The 21876-nt window shown below is 42.8% G+C and overlaps 1 long non-coding RNA gene across 2 annotated transcripts in view; it reads left to right on the top strand.

The window, feature by feature from the left end:
• LOC136846502 (uncharacterized) overlaps positions 1-21876 on the top strand; it is a 270671-nt gene that overhangs the window by 222571 nt on the left and 26224 nt on the right. Inside the window, exon 1 of one of the 2 annotated variants that reach the window (XR_010855417.1) lies at positions 7347-7558. The exons of the other annotated variant lie outside the window; for it this stretch is intronic. This is a non-coding gene — a long non-coding RNA (uncharacterized lncRNA). Of the gene's footprint in view, positions 1-7346; positions 7559-21876 lie in introns of those variants that run through there. 2 annotated transcript variants of the gene reach the window in all.

Here is a 21876-nt window from a genome sequence, read left to right as displayed (position 1 = left end):
AGTTTTCTGTACAGCCGCTACGGCATATAACCAAGGCCACCGAAAATAGATATATCTTTCGGTGGTCTCGATATAATGCTGTATGAGCTGCGGCCCCTGAAACTTTAACTACGGCCCGGTGGTGGCCTATCCTATATCGTTGCCAGAAGCACGATTATGGTTAACTTTAACTTTAAATAAAATAAAAACTACTAAGGCTAGAGGGCTGCAATTTGGTATGTTTGATGATTGGAGGGTGGATGATCAGCATACCAATTTGCAGTCCTCTAGCCTGGTAGTTTTTCCCAGTGCCTGGGATTTTACCCTAAATATCATACATCCATCCTCCTTGGTAGTTTTGAAGATCTGAGGGCGGACGGACAGACAAAGCCGGTACAATAGTTTTCTTTTACAGAAAACTATAACCCAAACCTCATGTTAAGGAAAATCAGAATGTCATCCTGTTTGTTAAGTACCTAAAAATACAGGTTTTCCGTAACTTCTCAATCATGTTATTCCTTAGAAGAAAAGACATGAAGATTACCCTGTTGTAAAATTAGATTCACAGTCAAGAATTCGATAAGTTTCCTCAAGTTACAATAGCATTCCATCTGTCGCAATGGCCATTACCAGTAAGGAAACTTTGTGCAATGATTTCGAAAGGCTTCCATTCCTAAATCATGAAATCAGGATTTCCTGCCAAAATCAGGTTTGCGGCTGGCGTCTGGCCATGCTTTGCTGGCTGCCATGCTAACACGTACAGTAACTCTTCTTAAGGAAGTGTTTTCCATTGTTCAAACTTCTTAGACTTCTGATGTCCGTATTTTAACTTTAGATACATTAGAGGAATTTCTGTTTTGTTGCTGTTAGTATGTGTCGTCGTTTGTGTATGTATGTATGTATGTATGTATGTATGTATGTATGTATATATGTATGTATGTATGTATATATATATATATATATATATATATATATATATATATATATATATATATATATATATATATATATATATATATATATATATATATATATATATATATATATATATATATATATAGATATAGATAGATAGAGAGAGAGGGAGGGAGAGATACGTGTATATATATACATATACATATGAATGTATGTATGTGTGTGTATGTATTTATGTATGAAGGTTGTGTGGGTGGTCAAATAAGTTCGTTTAAAAGCCAATATGCCTCTGTTGAAGTAAACAGGGTATTAGGTAGTTAACTGAGTGCGGCTGTTGAGTTGTATGAAATAGCTAATCTACCACCGTTATTATTACGCTAAGACTGTCGTCATGACTACCAATGTACTGTGAAAACACACGCACGGAATTTAGTTTTTTTGGAATAATACTTAAGTAGAAGAAATTATCATCAATTGTTATTTCTTTTCCTCGCAAGCGAATTGCAATATTTTACGACTTAGCATTCAAATTCTATAGTAAAAACCTCTAAAAAGGATTTCCACATATCCGTTTTGAAGCCAGAGGAGTTGCATGGCGACAGTAGTGAAACTACAGTGTAAAAATACGTGTGCATTATATTGTAAATAGTCAGTAGGCAAACATCAAGATTCTTGATTTCTTCCGAGAAGTTCAAACGTAATTAATCCCAAGCCTTGGGATCGTCTTCCTGAAAACATAGGGAAATGCAAAATTATATCTTCGTTCTAAATTGCAGGTTACTAAATGATTTAACCCCAGAAATAATTCAACCATTGAATTTTTCACCTGGTGCTTTCGTCACCGTCATCGGTGTTAAAGACTTTTTAGGAATATATCTAATTTCAAGCGCGTATAAAACACTTTAGATTTTAGAGTAGTGGCATAATTCTACTGTAGATATAGTTTTCATTGCATTATATATTTTCTTACGTTATTGGCTTTATTGCCTTTAAGGCTCAGAGTCCTTTTATGAATATTAGTATTGTCAGTGGCGTTCCTGAGGGGGGGCGGTGGGGAGCTGTTTGAAATCGCCCCCCGGGCCCCAAAGTGAGGGGGGGTGCCCAAAATGCGAAATTTAACCATTGCTGCTATGACAGGACAAGCTAAATTTCTGAAATTTACATTTAGAGGTGCCTTTAAAATGATCCTACAATTGCTCATATTCTAAAAATTCCCCCCCCCAACAAACCTCATAAGAGGGGCCCCAAATGTGACTGTGCCCCCTGGCCCCAAAATGTCTAGGAACGCCCCTGAGTATTGTACAATATTTGCCTCTTTTAATGTATTTCTGTTTCTTGGGTCAGTAATACCGTATCATAATATTATTCAGAACAATATTCTTTTCCAGTCGATATACTAAGCAGCCTACTTTGAATCTGAACATCGCCAGTTTCTGTTTACGCATTATATTGTTTATGACTATTGCATGCTTGTAGGTATGCCTAAAATGAAAAATAGTAAACAAAATTTCCTACTGATGTATAATAATTTTTGAATGAAACAAAGTATCTTGACTTTGGCCTTCTCTTTCTTGTTAAAAAGCTTTTGTCGCGTTTTCATTACGTAACAACAATAAGAAATATAGTATGTACACTTTTCACCACCGAGAGAGAGAGAGAGAGAGAGAGAGAGAGAGAGAGAGAGAGAGAGAGAGAGAAACAACTGACGTGACTGATAGATTCTCCGTCGAAATGCAAACCATCATATTATAATTCCGAGACAGGAGGACCTCCCCGAGGTAACCCCACCCCAACAGGTACAACCACTCATGACATTCGTACGATATTCTCCCTGCAGTCCGTTGTAAGATACAGGATATGTTGTTTCAGAAACAATTTAATTCCGGAGATGTATCTTATCGTTCGTTACGAGCAACTGCCGCCCTCATGTGGCGTCTCACGAACAGCTCAGCTGCCGGAATTGCCCGTGACGTCAGCATTTTTTAGTCTCATATCCTACAAGACGCAGGAAGACCTGGAATGCAGCAATGGCGCGGCTCCGAAGTAAGGAAATGTGCATTAGCTTTGGGTGGAATGAAATTCCCCCACTCCCACCCCCTACCCCCAGGAGCCTGCCTACCTTTGAGACGACCAGGTCGTGGGATGGGGTAGGACGGAAACTGAGGGTGGGGTGAGGTGGACGAGGGAGTCCTCAGGGACGGAGGAGAGAAGGAAGGACTCCTCGGTCATGAAATACGCCCGCTGGGTGCGAAGAAACGGACGTGAAATATGCCATCTGGCGGAAGAGGCAGCGGCGGTGGAGGAGGGGGGCGAGAGAAGCCGTAAATAAGCAGCAGCTGACAGCGCAAGCAAAGGCAATGCGAGGGCACACACGGGTGACAGGCAGCTGATACCAGAAATGAAATGCAATTTGCAAGTTTGGACTGCCTCCTCTTCCTCATCCTTCTCCTCCACCTCTTCCTCCTCCTTGCCCTCCTTCCCTCCTCTTCCTTATCCTCCTCCCTCCTCCTCCTCGCCCTCCCCCTCTTCACCAACCGCAGAAAAAAGAGGGTTATGGATGAAGAATAGGATCGGGAGACAAGAAGACGATTTTGTGTTACCGAAAGCACAAAGTGCTGTAACTCACTAAAACGCCGACTAAGGGACACTGATAAAATCGAATCATATCCCAACATTCTCATCTCCCAGCCATTCCGCTCTTAGAAATGGGTTGGGAGTTGAATGTTGGGTTTTGGGGACTTGGAAATACTGTAATATATATCTCCCAGGAGCGTTTACAGTTTAATGGGGGTGCTGGGGGTGAGAGGCGGAATTTATAGGCGTTGTATACTGTCACATTTACCGAGCTTTGTACACGAACAGAAGCAATAAAGCGTAATATTTGTCTCGGCAACCATGTATTCTGCAAATATCTTTCTCAAAGACAAACTCTGGCAATATTTCACTATGGGGTTCCGGTAAACAAAAGAAAGTTTTGGTAACTGGTTTCCAGACTTTTCATGAACAAAGATTTCACAACTTACAAAGAAAACGATAATTTTCCAAATTAGAGATGCTATATCAAATATGAGTCTTTCCAAACCAGTTGTCTTTTGTTTTATATCACAATTCTTTTTCTTCGTTGCCACGGTGCAGTCTGAGTTCTTTCCCACCGTTAACCCTACGTTAAGGGGTCGGTTGCCTGATGCGCCTTCTCCACTGCCTCCCATCAAAGGCATCATCCTCCACCAAACCTCTTCTCTCTCTCCATATCTTCCTTCACTTTATCTCGCCATCTAATTCTCTGTCTCCCTCTCGATCTTCTTCCTCTAACAGGTTCTTCTTCCCAAGCCCTCTTCACTCCCTCCTCGTCATCCATCCTTCACACATGCCCATACCATCTCAATCGTGACTCTCTTATCACCTCTGTTATCTACCTCTGTTATCTTTACTAAGCCTGCTCTCCTTCTTCTATTTCTTCTATTGAATTTGCAGTTAAGTGTGACTAACTCAGGGTGCAGTCTGAGTTAGTCACACTTAATTGCAAATTCAATAGAAGAAATGTGATAATACAGACAGGCCAGCATTAGACTCTAGCCACCAAAGAAGACTGGGCATAACCTTAATAAGAATGTGGAGATTCAAGGACTGGGTTTTGTGCTAACTACTCCTAAATATTTGTTACAGAAAGAAACGTGAAGGACAGCCACTTGTGGAATGTATAACTGATTGGAATCGCTTCAGATATAAAAAAAAAAAATAGTTCAAATAATTTCATCGTTTTTCGAAGGAGCTGTTAATGGTTTTTTTGGTGTAGTATTACAGGCGTTAAATTTCTGGTCTGGAGAGAGAGAGAGAGAGAGAGAGAGAGAATATTGAAACGACTGCTTATCTATGACCAGATATATCTGTGTTGCGTGAGATTCGGCGTGCATAGTAGGCCACGCCAGTCTTTCTCGGGCACATATTGGAAAATAATAAAAGAAAAAGAAACGCGAAAGTCCGGAAAAATAACTCAGACATTTAACAGAGTCGGGAGGCGTGAAACTACTCTCTCTCTCTCTCTCTCTCTCTCTCTCTCTCTCTCTCTCTCTCTCTCTCTCTCTCTCTCTCTCTCTCTCTCTCTCGATTTTTACAAGCTTTATGCTTTCCGGAGTCTTCGGGATTTGTGGGTTAGAAACTGTACGTTTCCACTTTCATTACAGACACCAAGTTTTCTTTTTCATTAAACGCATCAAGTTTTCTTCTTCATCATAGAAACAAAGTTTCTGTTTTTACTTCGTTGGTTTCAGAGGTTTTATTGCGTACTTAACGACGTTCGTAAATACACCTCGCACCTTTTACGTAGCGGAAATATAGGATTTAATTTCCCTGGTGGTCATCAGAAAGACGTCTGTTTCTTTTCCCACGTTTTCTGAAAAAAATTAAATGCTTTCGTCTATTTCAGTTTTATTTTTCTTGAATTTTGTTGGATCATTTTTTCTGGAATTGGATTCGGGGTTTTTAATACATAAAAAGTGTTGTAAATTCGACGATACTTATCCATATAATGCAAATCTAGCAATGTCACTTAGAATTGCCAAGGTTTATCATCATTGTTATTATTTTCATCATCATCATTATCATGCTTGTAGCGTCTTTCATCCCTCACCTCTTTGAAGTAAGGTTGAAAGTCCTCCACTTTTAAGTGAAGAAAATAAAACAGGAAATTCCTAAACCTGTTCACTCGGAAAAACATTTCCAGCTTCTAGATGCCCATCAGTATCTACTGCTAACAAGGGCGACATCCGGAAATTTTTCAGTAAAACTAATGTACAGGTTTTGGAAGAGGAATGTTGGTAAGTAATAGAAAATCATACAAATTCTGAAACTTGCGTGTTTAATACATGAGTTGCTAATTATTGCTTTAGCTTGTACTTGTTTTAATATTTTTTATTACATGTTTTTATTTAACTTGACTTCTGCATCTGTCTGGCTGTCTGTTTGGGTCAAATCATGTAACTCAATTTTCGACCTGTTCCCTTCGTCCGATGGACTTGAAATTTTGTATGGTTACTCAGTCCCAGTGACAATACAACCTTACATGATCAATAGGTCAGCAGTGACCGCTAGTGACCCTACAGTGACCTCTCCCAGTATCTCAGGATTTGTATGAAACTTCGGATTTCTCACAACTTCTTTGACTTGGTAGATTCTGTCTTTTACATAACCCCTCCCCCTTCCATCCCCCTCCCCAGCACACGATCAAGTGTTAATTTAGCTGCGTCCTCCCCTTTCCCCACCCATCCCCCTTCCCTTCCCCTTCCAAGCACACGGTCAGGTGTTAATTTAGCTGTGTCCTCCTCCTCCCCTTCCCCTCCCCCTTCCAAATGTTAATTTAGCTGTGTCCTCCCTTCCCCCTCCCCCTTCCGGAGCATACAATCTAATGTTAATTTAGCTGTGTCGTTCCCCTCCCACTTCCCCCTCCCCCTTCCGGAGCATACAATCTAGTGTTAATTTAGCTGCGTCCTCCATTCGCCCTCCCCCTTCCGGAGCATACAATCTAGTGTTAGCCTAATTTAGCTGTGTCCTTCCCCTCCCACTTCCCCCTCCCCCTTCCGAAGCACACGATCAAGTGTTAATTTAGCTGTGTCCTTCCCCTTACCTCTTTCCCCCTCTCCCCTTCCCTCTTCCATCCCCTCCCTCTTCCCATCCCCTTCCCCTCCGGAAGCAAAATATTTGTGAATAATTATTTTAATTCAGTCTTATGTCACTACATTGTCTGTTTAGCGCTTTATAAAGTAATGTTTTCCTTTTTAGAAATATGATTGCCTCTTGTATTTACAAATAAATAAATTCGCTAAAACAACCCTCAAAACTTCTCATTATAATATGTAATATTTTGGAGTACTAATTACCAATAGAATTTCGCGTATAATAATACAATAATGATTAATTCCATCGCTATTTAGTTACCCTAATTGCCAACAGATGTCCATAGCTTTAGTATTACGAATTTTCTAAATGGGAACAAGCTTAAAATTAAATAATAAATATGATAAAACTTCCAAAAGATTAAATAAAAAAATATATGTCTTAAATTATGAATTTATAGTATGATATCATTAAAAATCAATATTTTAGGAACCTTCATTTTTATTTAGCCATAGATTACTCTTCACCTTTGTCTTTTCAGAAGTATTCTTATTACATGATAGGCCAGGGACAGGAAAATTTACTTTTATATAAAGATTTTTAATTAAGCTAAACCTCAGAAAGGAGAGAAAGAGTACTTTATCAGTTTTTCTTTTAGTTCTACAATATTTCCAATGTAAGCATAGTACAGAATACAGTAATCCCTGGCATATTTTGTTTTGCCGTGTTTTATTGAATCGTGGATCACATATTGATTGATACCAATTATATTTGAATAAATTGGTGTTTCGATACAGCCAATTGAATTAAAATTAATTTAAATTAACAAGCAAATAAATAAAGTGGTCATCGAAAGTTGCGGGACGTTATGGGAACTTGGAACCTCAGTTAACAATTTAGCATTAGTAATTTAGTGACAGTCAGTGACAAGTGGCGGCCATCGTGAGCCAATAGCTTTCCGTGATTTTTTTTTCCATTTCTGGACTGACTACAGTGAGAGAGTATAGTATCCTGAATTTTGTCTAACATTGAATTTTATTCAGTGGCAACGGTAAGGGTGTTCTAGATACATTATTGTTGTAGGCCTAATCCCATGTAATATAGTGTTTGTTTTCTTTATTAAGTCACAGGTTAAGGATTGAAGGAAGCTTAAGCCACCCCTTAATTAATAGCAAGCATAGGCAATGTTAGAGTGCTTAAAGGATGCCGCGGATGAATAGTTATACTAGCTGAACTTAGCCAGATCTAGTAGCATGCTATAGCCTAACCTAGACAAATGTTATTCTGGGTTAACCTACTATCGAGTTTTTGTATAGTTTAGGCCAAGCCTGTGGAATTCTTTTACGTATGGGTGCACCTGTATTTAAGCACTTGGCACTATCATAAACGGCTCATGTTAGGCATAGCAGTAGAACTATGGTATAGGCCTAGGCCTAACTCCACACGGTTTATTTACCTTGGAAATTGAGTTTTTCCTTAGTATTTTGGGTAATTCTAAGCCGGCTGTCCGCGGTGAGCTAGACTGTGGCAATTGGCGTTTTTCTATGTTATTTTACTTGCTTTACAAGAATTTAAAGTCATATTTTGTCGGCCGGCTGTAAATATACCGTAATTGACCTTTGAAGACTACACGACTTAAGTACCTAACGCGGGGTAGGTCTAAGCCGGCATTCCGCGACAAGCCCTCCACCTCCCCTCCATAACTAATATGGCAAAATTGTAACCAGTAAACACCTCTAGGGTACGTTAGGTTGGTATTTTTAGGGGGGTTTACTGGTTACAATTTTGCCGTATTAGCTATGGAGGTGGGGGGCTTGCCGCGGAATGCCGGCTTAGACCTACCCCACGTTAGGTAATACAAGTCGTGTGGTCTTCAAAGGTCAATGACAGCTTAGTTACAGCCGGCCAACAAAATATTACTTTAAATTCTTCTAAAGGAAGTAAAATAACATAGGAAAACGTCAATTGCCATAGTCTAGCTCACCGCGGACAGCCGGCTTAGAATTACCGTATTTTGGTTGCTTATCAATGGTTTACTGTTATTTTTTTGGCGATCGACTGTAGTTAACCCCAGAGTTGTTATGTAAGCCTATTGTATGCTGGCCACCCTGGAATGCTTTTGCGCATGAGCAGTTTACAGGGGAACTTTTGGTAAAAAGAGGAGGTAGAACTAAGTTATAAGTACACGGTGGGTATTTAGCGAGAAATAGCAGTTTCTTATAGTATTTTGGATGCTTATTAACAATTTAACGTTAATTTTTGTCGGTCGAATGTAATTAACTTACAATTTACTTGTGAACTCTACCCTACGGTAAGGGGGACCCCGATGGGAATCCAGGGTTTCCATACGCGATCTTGACGAGACAGAGCACCGGTATGTCTGTTTCGAACGGTTCATATCCTGTCTGGCAAGTGCAATAACTTGTTAACATATGGGTGACCCTCCCCCCCCCCGGGCCAGTACTAAACACGGCGAAGGGACATTCCATTTGGCCGACAACGAACAAATGCACCGCCAGTGTCCGAAGCCCTAAAAGTGTTGAAAAACCGGTTTCCAAGGTACTGCACTTGCCGGACGGGATATGAACCGTTCGAAAAAGACATAGCCGTGCCCTGTCTTGTGAAGATCGCGTGTGGAAACCCCTTGTTGGTTGGACTTCAGGGGTTAATTACAGGTTAATTACAGCCGACCCCCCAAAAATAACGTTAAATTGTGAATAAGCAACCAAAATACTATAAGAAACTGCCATTTTTCGCTAAATACCCGCTGTGTATCTATTACTTAGAAATACCAAAGTGGAGTTTCCTTCACCGGGGGTCCGAGGGCATCAAGTAACACGGCCTACTAGGTTAGGTTAGGTTAGTATAGTTACTTTTATAGGTTTCCTTATGCTCTGTTATAGCCTAAGTTTCAGAAAGTACCTAGGATTTTGGAAATAGGCATACCCCAAAATATACAACTTCGGTTTGCAGTCATAGAGCCTTTGAATCAGCTGTCACCTTCCTGCTCCTGGATTATTTTGGTTGAATTGCAAAATTCCATGCTGAGTTTTGTCGTTCTCATGCACATACTCGCATTTTTCTTCAGGAAAGTGTTTGACCTAATGCTTTGTGGTGTCACACATGTAATACGGTACCTCCTTCAATTATAAGGACAGAGATGTTTATTAATGACATTTTTTTTACTTAGCACTACAGAAAAGGGTGTACTGTATATTATATAGTATAGTACAGGGTAGATTGTTTGAGAAATTAACAAGATAATTTGAGAATTTTACCATTTTTTGTTTTTACTTTCAACCCCAAGGGGCTGGTGTTGGACAAGGAGCTTTCAGTAAATTAAAAACATGAACTAAAGATGGTAAATTTGTCAAATCACCTTACCTATACTGCATTATGTGCACCCTTTTTTATATTTAAAAAAAAAAAATTTCATCTCTGTGCAGAGATCTTGTGTGGAGTTATCCTAGATATGTTTGAAAAATCGGACATATATGTTTCTTCATAATATTTTGTGAACTGGCCTTGACAGGTCCAAAGCTGTTAAATTACATGCTGCTGTCACCTGTAGGACAGTGTAGAAATTAAATGAGATTTGCTTTGTTTAAACAGAACACCTTACAAAAAATACTGGTTATCAAGTAACAGTGCTGTTGTCTCAGTATATACTTAAAACAACAGTAGCCTATACTTATTATATTGTCAGTTGTAGTTTACTTGCCAAGAGTTACCCACAAAATGCCCCCAAAAATATAAAACATTAATATTTAAAAAATCTTGTAGGTGAGATAAGGTGAAGCCAATCTATCAGTTGGTATCAGTTAGTGTATATGACATACACAATATAGGTGCTCTGCAATGATTTGTCTGAGACACCCACAACCCGAGTTTGTTCCAGTGGGAACACAAACCGTCACCTTTCATTCTGGAATACCTTTCGTGCGCATGCACTGGACCAGCCCATGTACTAACTACAAGGGAGATACCTACAGAGGTTGGGGAATGATATGCCCCTTCATTTGACTTTTCCATTGTCCTTTCAGATGCATTCATAACTAGTTGTATTGCACATGTGGTCACTCATTTTGTGCCTTATTTTTAGCTTTTTATGTATTTTGTGCTTCATTTCTTATCCTTGTGATTCCTACCCTTGTGATTTGTAAAGTGAAGTGCTCGTGCTCTTCTTGTATGTTTTTGAGTGTTATGAAACTTAGTTTTCTGTGCTTGCTGACATGGAATATAGACAAGACCAGTGTTGTTGTGTAGGCCATGATAAGGTGGTTATAGATCCACATTTTGTATATCCTGCAGGAGGAAGGTGTTATTGTATTTATCCCTGCCTTGAGTGTTTCGTGGTTGTCTTCCGAGCAGGAGTGCTATGATAGAATGTGGAGGTGAACGGAGGAAGACACTTCCGCCATCACTCTAGAAGCTCTCTTCAATGAACAGCTGCTGCCCCACACCTATTGTCACCTTTCAAGGGCTAGGCAACATCATTGCTTTCATTCTCATTATCATTCCAAATTTTCTTCCTGCAGGAACAGACATTACTGTACACTGTCACCCACTAGCCTGTAAAGATGATGTGCGTCCTCGACTTATGGCGCCACTGACTTACGGCAATTCAATCTTATGGAGCTTTTTCAGTGCCATTAACGGCGTTTTACAGCACCATAACTTGATGCATCAAGTTACCGCGCCGTAAGCACCGTTGATGGCGCTAACAGCAAGAATAAGCATCAAGTTAATGCCGCTTACAGTGCTGTAACTTGATACAACATCAAGTTACACTGCCGTAAACACCATTAAAGCACCAATAATGGAGAAAAATCAACTTACAGCTGAAATTAACTAAAGCACAGCGCTGGAACAGTTCTCCCTCCGTAAGTCAAGGACGCACTGTACCACTTTTCAAGAAGATTGAAATTTTTCAATCCACACATTGGTCCCATAGGGCTGGGTCTTCCTCCAGTAAGAGGGATATGACCTCTGTTTCCCTGTGGCACTTTGTCTCGCCCCACTACCAGGGCACTTGGGACAGGGACGCCCACCCTACCTTGGACAATTCATCCCCACTGCATTGCCCTGCTGCCTCACCTCACTCTTATTAGATCCCTGTCAGCAATGCATTCTAGAAGTCCTTTTTTGACAGTCCAGCACTAGGTCACAGAGAGAGGAGCCAGGGAGGCAATCACTTTTTCAGCTTTACCTATAGTTTTTTTTTTTTTTGATGATAACTGCTTCTGCTCCAGGGGTGAAACCATCAGTAAGTCTACTTTAGTCTGAGCATTCCCGTAATGTCTTGGCTGTGTTGAACTCTTTGATCTGTTAGGCATCTACAGTAGTTCCATTGCAGCCAGCAGATTGGGAAAGCTGCTCCCCCTCTTCTTTGACCAGGCAGTAGAAGTATTACCTGCCCAGAGAACAGCTTGACTTTCCTGTTTCAACTGTGCCGCCTCACTAACAATATTCTCTTTGATAAACTACAGCAACAGGGCCTGTCCTATAATTGCACAGAAACCAGTAACTTGGAATTGGTCATGATGTCAATTATTCAAGCCATGACCACTCTTCTTATGAAGAATCTTCCCTCCCAATCCTGGCATAAGGCCAGAAATTTGATGGTTTTAGGGGTAGAACCCTCACCTTCAAACCCATGAAGCCCAAATTTTTGGGCTAAAACCATCCTCCATAGAAGAGACACCATCCTTTTGCTATGTCCAAACCGGTATCCCATGAGAGTCAGCTCTCCTTGAAGAACAGCTCCATTGTTGGCTCTGCTTTCTACATCCACCCAGCAGAGGTAGAGGCATAGGTTGCCATCAAAAGGAAAGACTTGGGAGATTCCCTTATTTCACAAGCCGCCACCTTCAAGCCAACTCAGTGACCAACTAACATCGTGTTGGCCTAATCATCCAGCCTTCCTAAGGAAACCTCAATAGCCAAAGCCTCGGCAAGACCCTACCCCTTTGTCACCAGCAAAGGGCAGCGATACTTCCCAGCCCTTTCACCCTGCCTTGCACAGTTAATCCAAAAGTGGGTCCCTTTGAGACTGGCAATCCCTCACCTTTGCTGCCACAGGTGGGGGCTGCCTTCTTCACCTTTGGTAGTGTGGCAGCACCCAAGAACAAGAGAGTGTAGTTTTATATAAGTAACTTACCAAGTAATTACATAGCTGTTAGTTTCATTTATTCGCAGTAGCTTAAATTCAGATTTCGAGGTACAACACCGATGTTCTGTGTAGGTGACTAGTCTCCTCCCCTAACAAGATAGTTAGGAACGACTTAGCAGAGAATCCTCAGTCTGTTTCTGCAACATCTGGTGTTAACATAATGTGTCGGCAGCAGCGTTTCTTTTTTTGCTGGTTATTTAACTGGACTTCAGTTTTCAAGCCAAAAGTCGAATAGCTTGAGCCGAAAGCTTTCAGGATGAGATTTTTCCTTGTTTTGTTGTTACTAAATGGAGTCTTTTATATCAATTGTTCGCTTTTACAGTGAAAAATGCAGTTATTTGTTCAACTGCTTTGCCAAGTGGCGTACTACAATGTAAACATTGGTTTCGTTGTCGAACCAATATTTACGTTCGCTATTGAACTGATTTTTCCGATGCTACAGTAGTGAATTTATAATCTTTGGTTTTATTCACCTTTATGACGAGTAATGTAAAACAGTATATAATGCAAAGTGTTGCCAAGTAATGAGATAAAGTAAACTTTGCATTCGCTACGACAAGTAACGTAATAATGTAAAGTGTTGCCGAGTAATGTGATAAAGTAAACTTTGCATTCACTTCCATCTTTATCGAGTAGCATAATAAACGTAAACATTGCATTCGCTACAGGACCGACAATGGTATACTATATCTCCATAAGTCTCAAATAATGTTTGTTAGGAGTTGAGGTTTGTCTGTATAATAGTACTCTGTGTACTTCAAGAATTAATTAAAATCATCTTATTACACTTTCCTTTGCAGAGAACTGAAAAGGTGTAATGGAAGAGCGTAGTAAGGAGAGAACTGTGCTTATTTTGGTTGCACTGGGCTTTTTGAAACAATTTACGATCTTGACAGCCGAGGATCTGCTCCAAACACCCAGGAGCACTCACCAGCTCCTGATTGCTTAGCTTATGAGCTACTAGCTCATTTGATGCCCAGTTGCTGGGTGCCATTTACACCTGGGAGCCCCAGCACCCGGCAAAGTGCCCAGTGAGATCTGAGCGATTAGTGGGATCCAAGTGCCCAGCGGATCCAAGCGCCCAGCGGATCTAAGTGGCCCAGGGTCCCAAGTGTAGTCTGGTGCCTACTCTCCCCACATCCATTTTTCTCTCCTACTACTAGCCCTCTAATTTTTTCATATTGCTCCCACGCCTGGCTCCCTCGCTTCCTTCCCATGCCATTGCCAGTCTTGTGTCTGTGTTAACAGAAGGTAACCTTGGAATAGTGAAGTGTTGTGCAGTGGAGGAGGTGTCTACTTGTCCCCCTATGCTCCTAGACAGAAAGTCCCTGTCAAACTCACCTAAACTTGGGAGTAGGCATACTAGAAATCCAAGGGAGGTTGAGGGGTTACACATGGGTAGTCGCCCCCTCAGTCGAGCTTGTTGCTGGTCCCAGGTATTGACAAACAGCCACTGGAAAGGCATTTTACTGGATGTGTAGTGGAGGATGTGGCTATCCAGCCCTATCAGATTTCCTAAACCCAGTCCCTGTCAGACTCCCCTAAACCCAGGAGGAGGCATACTGTTGGTCCATGGGAGTCCAAAGAGGTTTTTGCCCTCTTGTAGTTGCTCCTTAGTTGATCCTATTGTCTGCAGGTCTCGAGGGATAGCCACTGGAAAGGCATCCATAGGGATGTGCTTTCTTAGTCCTCTGTGTGAACAGTTACGGATTCCAATATGGCCTTTCAAGAGGCATATCAACCAGCAGTGTCAGAGTGGACAGAGTCCGAGCGCCCAGTGTCCAAAGCATCCACTGGGATCAAAGCATCCAGAGAGATCTGATGGCTCCAAGCATCCAGTGGGATCTGTTGGATCCAAGTGGCCAGTGGGATCTGGTGGATCCAAGTGTCCAGCGGGATCTGATGGATGCAAGTGTACAGTAGGATCCGAGCACCCAGTGGGATCTGATGGATCCAGGTGTCAAGTGGGATCTGATGGATCCAAGTGTCCAGTGGTATCTGATGGATCCAAGTGTCCATCGGGATCTGATGGATCCAAGTGTCCAGTGGGATCTGATGGATCCAAGTGTCCAGTGGGATCTGATGGATCCAAGTGTCCAGTGGGATCTGATGGATCCAAGTGTCCAGTGGGATCTGATGGATCCAAGTGTCCAGTGGGATCTGATGGATCCAAGTGTCCAGTGGGATCTGATGGATCCAAGTGTCCAGTGGGATCTGATGGATCCAAGTGTCCAGTGGGATCTGATGGATCCAAGTGTCCAGTGGGATCTGATGGATCCAAGTGTCCAGTGGGATCTGATGGATCCAAGTGTCCATCGGGATCTGATGGATCCAAGTGTCCAGTGGGATCTGATGGATCCAAGTGTCCATCGGGATCTGATGGACCCAAGTGTCCAGTGGGATCTGATGGATCCAAGTGTCCAGTGGGATCTGATGGCTCCAAGTGTCCAGTGGGATCTGATGGCTCCAAGTGTCCAGTGGGATCTGATGGATCCAGGTGTCAAGTGGGATCTGATGGATCCAAGTGTCCAGTGCGATCTGATGGATCCAAGTGTCCATTGGGATCTGATGAACCCAAGTGTCCAGTGGGATCTGATGGATCCAAGTGTCCAGTGGGATCTGATGGATCCAGGTGTCAAGTGGGATCTGATGGATCCAAGTGTCCAGTGGGATCTGATGGATCCAAGTGTCCATCGGGATCTGATGGATCCAAGTGCCCAGTGGGATCTGATGGATCCAAGTGTCCATCGGGATCTGATGGATCCAAGTGTCCAGTGGGATCTGATGGATCCAAGTGTCCAGTGGGATCTGATGGATCCAAGTGTCCAGTGGGATCTGATGGATCCAAGTGTCCAGTGGGATCTGATGGATCCAAGTGTCCAGTGGGATCTGATGGATCCAAGTGTCCATCGGGATCTGATGGACCCAAGTGTCCAGTGGGATCTGATGGCTCCAAGTGTCCAGTGGGATCTGATAGATCCTAGTGCCAGAAGGGATCCAATGGATCCAAGCACCCAGTGGGATCCAAGGAGTCCAAGTGTACAGTGGGATCCGAGGGATCCAAGCATGTAGTGGGATCCAAGGGATCCAAGCACCAACCTGCTGTGTCCGGCGCCAGTTCCTCTTTGGTTCAATGCCTGAATTTTAAGAACACGCTCTTGTCCTGTCTTGTGCACCAGTTCCCATTGAGCAGGGACCAAGTCTACCTCGAGACCAGACTTCTGGGTCAGAGTTGTTGAGTTGCTGAAGGAAGCTGCTCTTTGGGCTATTTCCTAGTCATCGAAGCATTTGTCAAGATTGGAAAATTGCCTTTAGTTTTGGAAAATTGGCTTTAGTTTAAAAGGACCAAGACAAGTGTCTTTTGTCTTCCCTCACTCCAGTACCTTGTTGGATCTAGACTTTCCTGTCAAGATTGTTGGAAGTCCTAATTTTCTGGACTGACATCAGGAGCATTGGCCAGAGTCCTCCTGTCGACTTTCAGCATCTCTCGGATTTTTTAGTTTTTCCGTCTGCCAAGAATCTCTGTTTTCAGACGGTCCGAGAGTTTTACCCTCTTTTCCCCCTTCGTGCCCAGGACATTAGTAGTGAGCCTACTCTAGCTGGCACCCACGAGACTTTGGCCAGATTGGACAGACCTAAATGCATCCTCAGATTTTACTTCAGTTCCAAGGTTTTGGGTGAAGACTGAACACCGTAAGCTTCTTGGCTCTCTACTCCGCTGAAGATCTACATGTTGACAGTTGCTGTTCTCTGCTTCCTGTCAACAGTTAAAGCTATCTTCTCACGGTCTTCTTGCAGTTTCATTCTTGGTGAATGACCTTTCTTGTAAGGTGCCAATTCCCGTTTTTCCTGAACCCTTTCCCAAGCTCCTGGCGCCACTTCCTAGTGCTTGGCACATTCATTGAGTACCCAACACCTGCACTAGAGCGCTCATCATTATATCTCATCTCTAATACTCAGCAGCCATCTCCGTTCACCTGGCATAAGCTCACAGGGCCCAGGTTCTTACGGTTATGGAATTTTTCTCAGCGTACAGTTTTGCACGTCTTTGTTCTGTACAAGAGTATCATTGAGTCCACACTGAGCGTTATCAGTTCAGTTTTTGTTGAATCTGCTAGGATTTCGACATTTTCTCTTGGCTGTCATAAAGTCCACAGAGTTGACAGCTAGTTTGCATGGTTGTCTGTGGTTATGCACCTCCTTCTACTAGTTTGCTTTTTTTGGCTGCGAGTCTGCATGATCACCAATGCGAGACATGCCCACAGCGGATAGATGGCAAACCAGATAGCCTCTTCCTTCAATCTTCATGGCTATTGAATGGATTTTGGAGATGCAGGATGCGCCCTTCCTTGTCCTTGCCAGATGTCAGCCTCCTGACAGCACAAGTTTTCTCTGGAGCCCTTGTTCTGATAGTTGTCTGAACTCAGTCTTTTGGAACGGAAGTTCCTTCATCCATGAACCTAGTCCTGGATTTCTTTTCAACACTTCAGTTATGGGTTGGGGAGCCTTCTTAAGGAACCGGGGTTTTTTCCAGGGCGCGGATCCCAGAAAGACGGATCCTTCACTTCCTTCTCATGGAGTTGGAAGTTTCATCACATAACTTTAGTGCTTTTTGACCTTATTGCACTCCTAGACTGTGGTAGCCATTCAGACTATACCACAGTTCTAATGTTTTATGTAAGCAAGGTTCTACCCCACATCTCCCCACTTCTATAGGGAGAGACTTGTTTCTGTGGACAGATCAATGAGGTCATCTAGTCACTTGATTGGTTCATAGAACTAAGCCCTATCAGACGAACTGAGATGTCAGAAGGGGACCGTCAATACCCCGGCTGCTGGGATCTGTGGAAACTATGGGACAGACCTGTCTTGGACCTGTTTGCCCCTTCAAGGGATCTTCATTTTCCTTCTTTTGTGGTCCATACCATCCCTTATAGCATGTGGAATAGACCCCATGCTATAGACAGATCCATTGGACTACCTCACTTCACGCCCTTCATCACAGTCAAGAAGGAACGACACAATCTTCAGGCTAACTCCAAGTTATGTTGTCTGCTTAGCCCTATTCAGGCTCGTATCATGGTCCCTGAACCTGCTCAGTTGTGGCCGAACTCTACAGGGTCCTCCCCCACTGTGTGTTCTCGGACAACCTCACTTCAAGAGATCTTCCAAGGTAGTCAGATCTTTCCCCAACAAGACTCCAGACTGTCTGGAGGATTATCATTGAAGATATTTTTTAGAGGTATTGCAGAGACTGTTGCAAGACATGAAAATCAATCTACTCTCGTAGTCTTCTAGACCTGGGGATCGACGTTCCTAAGCTAGTATCTCAGAACCCTACATCTCTGCGAGACATCCGAGTTCCTTTTACAATTACCCCATTAAGGGGTATTGAACTATGCATAACTCTTGTGTAAGCATGGAGACCTAGTTTGTTGGCATCCATATCTTAATTTCCTTTAAAGTTCCTGACACGCCCAAGCAAGGAAGGAGACGTGGTTTGCTCGTTTCTCCTTGGATTTTAGTCAAGGACAGGGACCCATCCAAGACCAGGTCCATTTTTCTTTTTCCCTTAGGAAATTTATGGACATCCGTGTCTTCCAGGAGCGCCAGACAACACCTGAGCTCATAGCTTGTCTGGCGCCCTGCTCTCCTGGTGCTAACAATAGCCTGGCACCAGCTTTGGCTGTGACATCAGCTTTCGTTCTGAGCGCCCAGTAGTGCTCACTAGCTCTGAGGAAGACTAAAGTGTTCTTTCCAGTTTGAATGTTCAGGTTTGAAGGCCATCCAGAACCTGTGGTGTAATGGCAAAAACTACTTTCTTCCTCTGACTAGAACTCCTGGCAGCAATTGCACCTGGTGCCAGCTCATTCTCTGAAAGCCAGAAGCGCTTACTGGCTCTGAGGAAGAATTTAGAGAACTCTGCCCAGCTGGATGGTATGGTATTGCCTAAAAAGCCGGTAGTCCCGGGCATCCATAACCCAGGGAGTTAGGGCAAGAGCTCGTCTCATTTTCTGATTAGAACATCATAACCCTTTATCCTAATGGACTTTATCTTCTGAGACATGCTCAGATTTAGGAGAAGCATTTTCCTTCTCCTAGTGAAGGCTAAAGATGTCAGAACAGCCTCTACCTCATCAGCTTTCAAAACACTATATATCCCTTACATCCATTCGACAGTCAACCTACTGGTAGTATGATCATTCTTCGTTTCTCATTTTGAGGGAGTTTAAACAGTGCTTTAAAAATTTGGCAGTACCTTGCGATTTTTAGTTACTGGCATGGTAGCACTGAAGGAAGCACAGGATTTTCTCCTACTGCCTATTCATCTTGTAGTGAAGTGTCCAATTTTGGGGAGCCAGGGGAGGATACAATGTACCCAGAGCACCCAGCACTCTTAGTGGAGGGGTTTAGGTCTTCAGTGCAGGTGACAGCATAATCTGGTTGGTTTTTATTATGGTACTGGGCCCAGGGCAAGGGCACCTTTAAAGTTCTGCTGGCCATCGGATAATTCCTTGACTGCATAACTTCCACTGATGCTTTAGTAGCAATCAGAGTACTCCTCTGCTACAAAGCTCCCTCTTTAGTAGAGGCGACCCTCGTCTTTACCGCCGTGCCTCTACTGGTTAAGTTGAGCACCAACCAGAGGCTGTATATACTACAGGCTCTCTTAACTAATAAGGAATGACAAGCATAGTTTTCAATGCTAGCAACTTTTCTGTTTCTAATTCATTACATGATGTAATGTTTTAGAGTAGAATATGTCCATGTATCCCACCTCCTGTCAATGTGAGATTCAGCTATGTAATTACTTGGTAAGTTACTTATATAAAAATGACATTTTTATAATAAAATAAAGTGTTATATAAGTAACTTATCAAGTAATTACATAGCTATAGTTTCCACTTTAATGGCAGCTTAGATTCAAAATTTCGTGAGTAGTGCCTCAATATACTTTCTGTAGGTGATCAGCCCGTCCCACTAACAGAATATTGGAACGACCTAGCAAACAATTTTCATTCGTTTCTTGCCATCCGCGGTGGCAAAACCTGGTCTGGCGGTGGCTTTTTCATGATTTTTCGGTTATTTTACTGGATTCCGATGAAGGACTCTTAAATCAACCATCGGAACACGTAAATTGTAGCCTTCAAGGACCTGCTGCAGACTGAGATCTTTCAGAATGAGTTTTTTCTTATATTATTTTACATTGATTCAGTCATCATCGAGCCAGCAGTAAACAACGCCATTTGCATTGATGGTTTGTTTACCGGTTAGGCTTCTGGCGGCGCCGATAATAGTTTTGCATTAACAGTAATATTGCAATACACTCCCTGAACACCTGAATTTACCCTTAATCCCACTAGCCTGAACAACTCTCAATTACCCTTCCCACTACTGTAGTGGGAATTATAACAGCCAGCATTACCAACGCTGCAGGTAAAATCTTGTCACTCGAGCTACCATAACAAACGGTTGGCAATGCTGACACAGGTGTGCACCGACACTCCCACTTTCGTCAGTTGCTTTTTGTTCGTGCTGCTGGAAGGTTGTTTCCTTCTGCAGTGCGAGGTTTTAATCCTATTACCCGACTTCTCTTTGTGTTTTGGACTTCTGGTGAAGACCTAGATTGTATTTAACGGTTTTTCTCCAGGATTTTCTGGATATCTTCGACGCGGAACATCTTTTGGATTTGGACCCGCTGGTTCCCGGTCTCAATTGGTCATCGTAGATTTTCACCTTTTACTGGGCCTTCGGCTTCAACGTCGACCTCAACTGCCCCTTCGACTGGCACTCATCGCTTCTTCTTCCTGCAGAGACGGATGAGTACCTTGAGACATGATACACATTCTGTCACGTATGTAGGAAAGTTAAGTGTGATGTGCAGACTCATTGCGATGAATATTCCAATTAGAAGGCACAAGAGGGAGGATTACATTTGTCATCACAAGTCTTTGGCTAGTAAGGGCGACAAACATCGGTCAGATTCTTTGTTGCCTTAAGTATCTCAGGCTTCTGCTACAGATCAGTTGATAGATTTAGCAAGTTCAGAGGGTGCTGAGGTAATGACAGAACTGCAAGCCTCTGAGTGGGTAGGGTCTGCCGGGCCCCTCGGCGTGGAGCAAGCAGTGAAGGATCCCCCCCCCACCAACCCCCTTGTAGTATTGATAAATTTAATGTTGATAATGTTAGTCAGTATCAAGATCTAGGTGATAAAGGAGGATAGGTATCGGTTAGGTAGTGAAGATAAGGTATTAAGGGTGCAGAGTCGTTCTCCTGGACAGGTTCCGGTTTCGGGTTCGAGTGGTTTTTGCGCTCTGGCAAAAGTTTCGCCTTCATCACTTCTTTTCGGTCTGGCTCAGTCTCAAGTCAGTGTTTCAGTTCCGGTGGTGCAGAATCCTTGTGCTCTAACTCCTAACTCACTTCTGACTGTTTCTGAATCTTCTACTGTAGTTTCCCCCTTCTCTGTGTTTTCTACTCCATCTAGTAAGGCGGATTCTGGTGTGTCCTTTCGACTTCTAAAAGTAGTTTGTGGGACCTGCAATTGCGGAAGATAAGGTGGATTTGCTGGGTCTTTCAAACGGGTACAGACCTATGGCTAGAGGTTATTTTCTGAGTAGTTTCTCTAACATTAGAGAGTATGTGACACAGTAGTGTCCAGAATTCATGTCGGATATGTTTCAGGATTATCGAAGGGGGCTGGTTTCAGTGTATCTTCTGTCGTTTTGTTCTAAGTTTTCTTCTGGGTTATCTGTCACTTCATCTCCTGCACCCACATTCTCTGTTGCTCCTTTTTCAGTTTCCTCTTCGATCTCTTCTTCTGCTCTGGTATTTCCTGCAGCTTCCGCATTTTCCGTTTTCCCTCCTTCTTCAACTCTTGGCCTCAGGTAACCTTTTTATGTGTCTGCTATTCCTCTGTCTCCCGCCTTTCCTTCCTCAGTACAGTCAGGTTATCTGTCACTTCATCTATCATTTTTCCTCCTCCTTCAACTTTTGGCTTTCCTCTTCTCAGGTAACTTTTTTTTATACGTCTGCTATTCCTCTGTGTCCCGCCTTTCCTTCCTCAGTACAGTCTTCTCCAGTAGGAGGAGCTTCCAGACAGGTGAAAACGTAGTTTCGGGAGAATGTGGCCGCAGGCGTTTCATGTTCCATCCCGTTGGGTATGCGCAACCCCTTGCTTCTGCTTCAGGCGGCTGTTC

Source organism: Macrobrachium rosenbergii, chromosome 15 (genome assembly GCF_040412425.1).
Source record: "Macrobrachium rosenbergii isolate ZJJX-2024 chromosome 15, ASM4041242v1, whole genome shotgun sequence".
Classification (NCBI taxonomy): domain Eukaryota; kingdom Metazoa; phylum Arthropoda; class Malacostraca; order Decapoda; family Palaemonidae; genus Macrobrachium; species Macrobrachium rosenbergii.
Note: the sequence above shows the minus strand (reverse complement) of the source record. Positions and strands in the feature narration are given on the sequence as shown.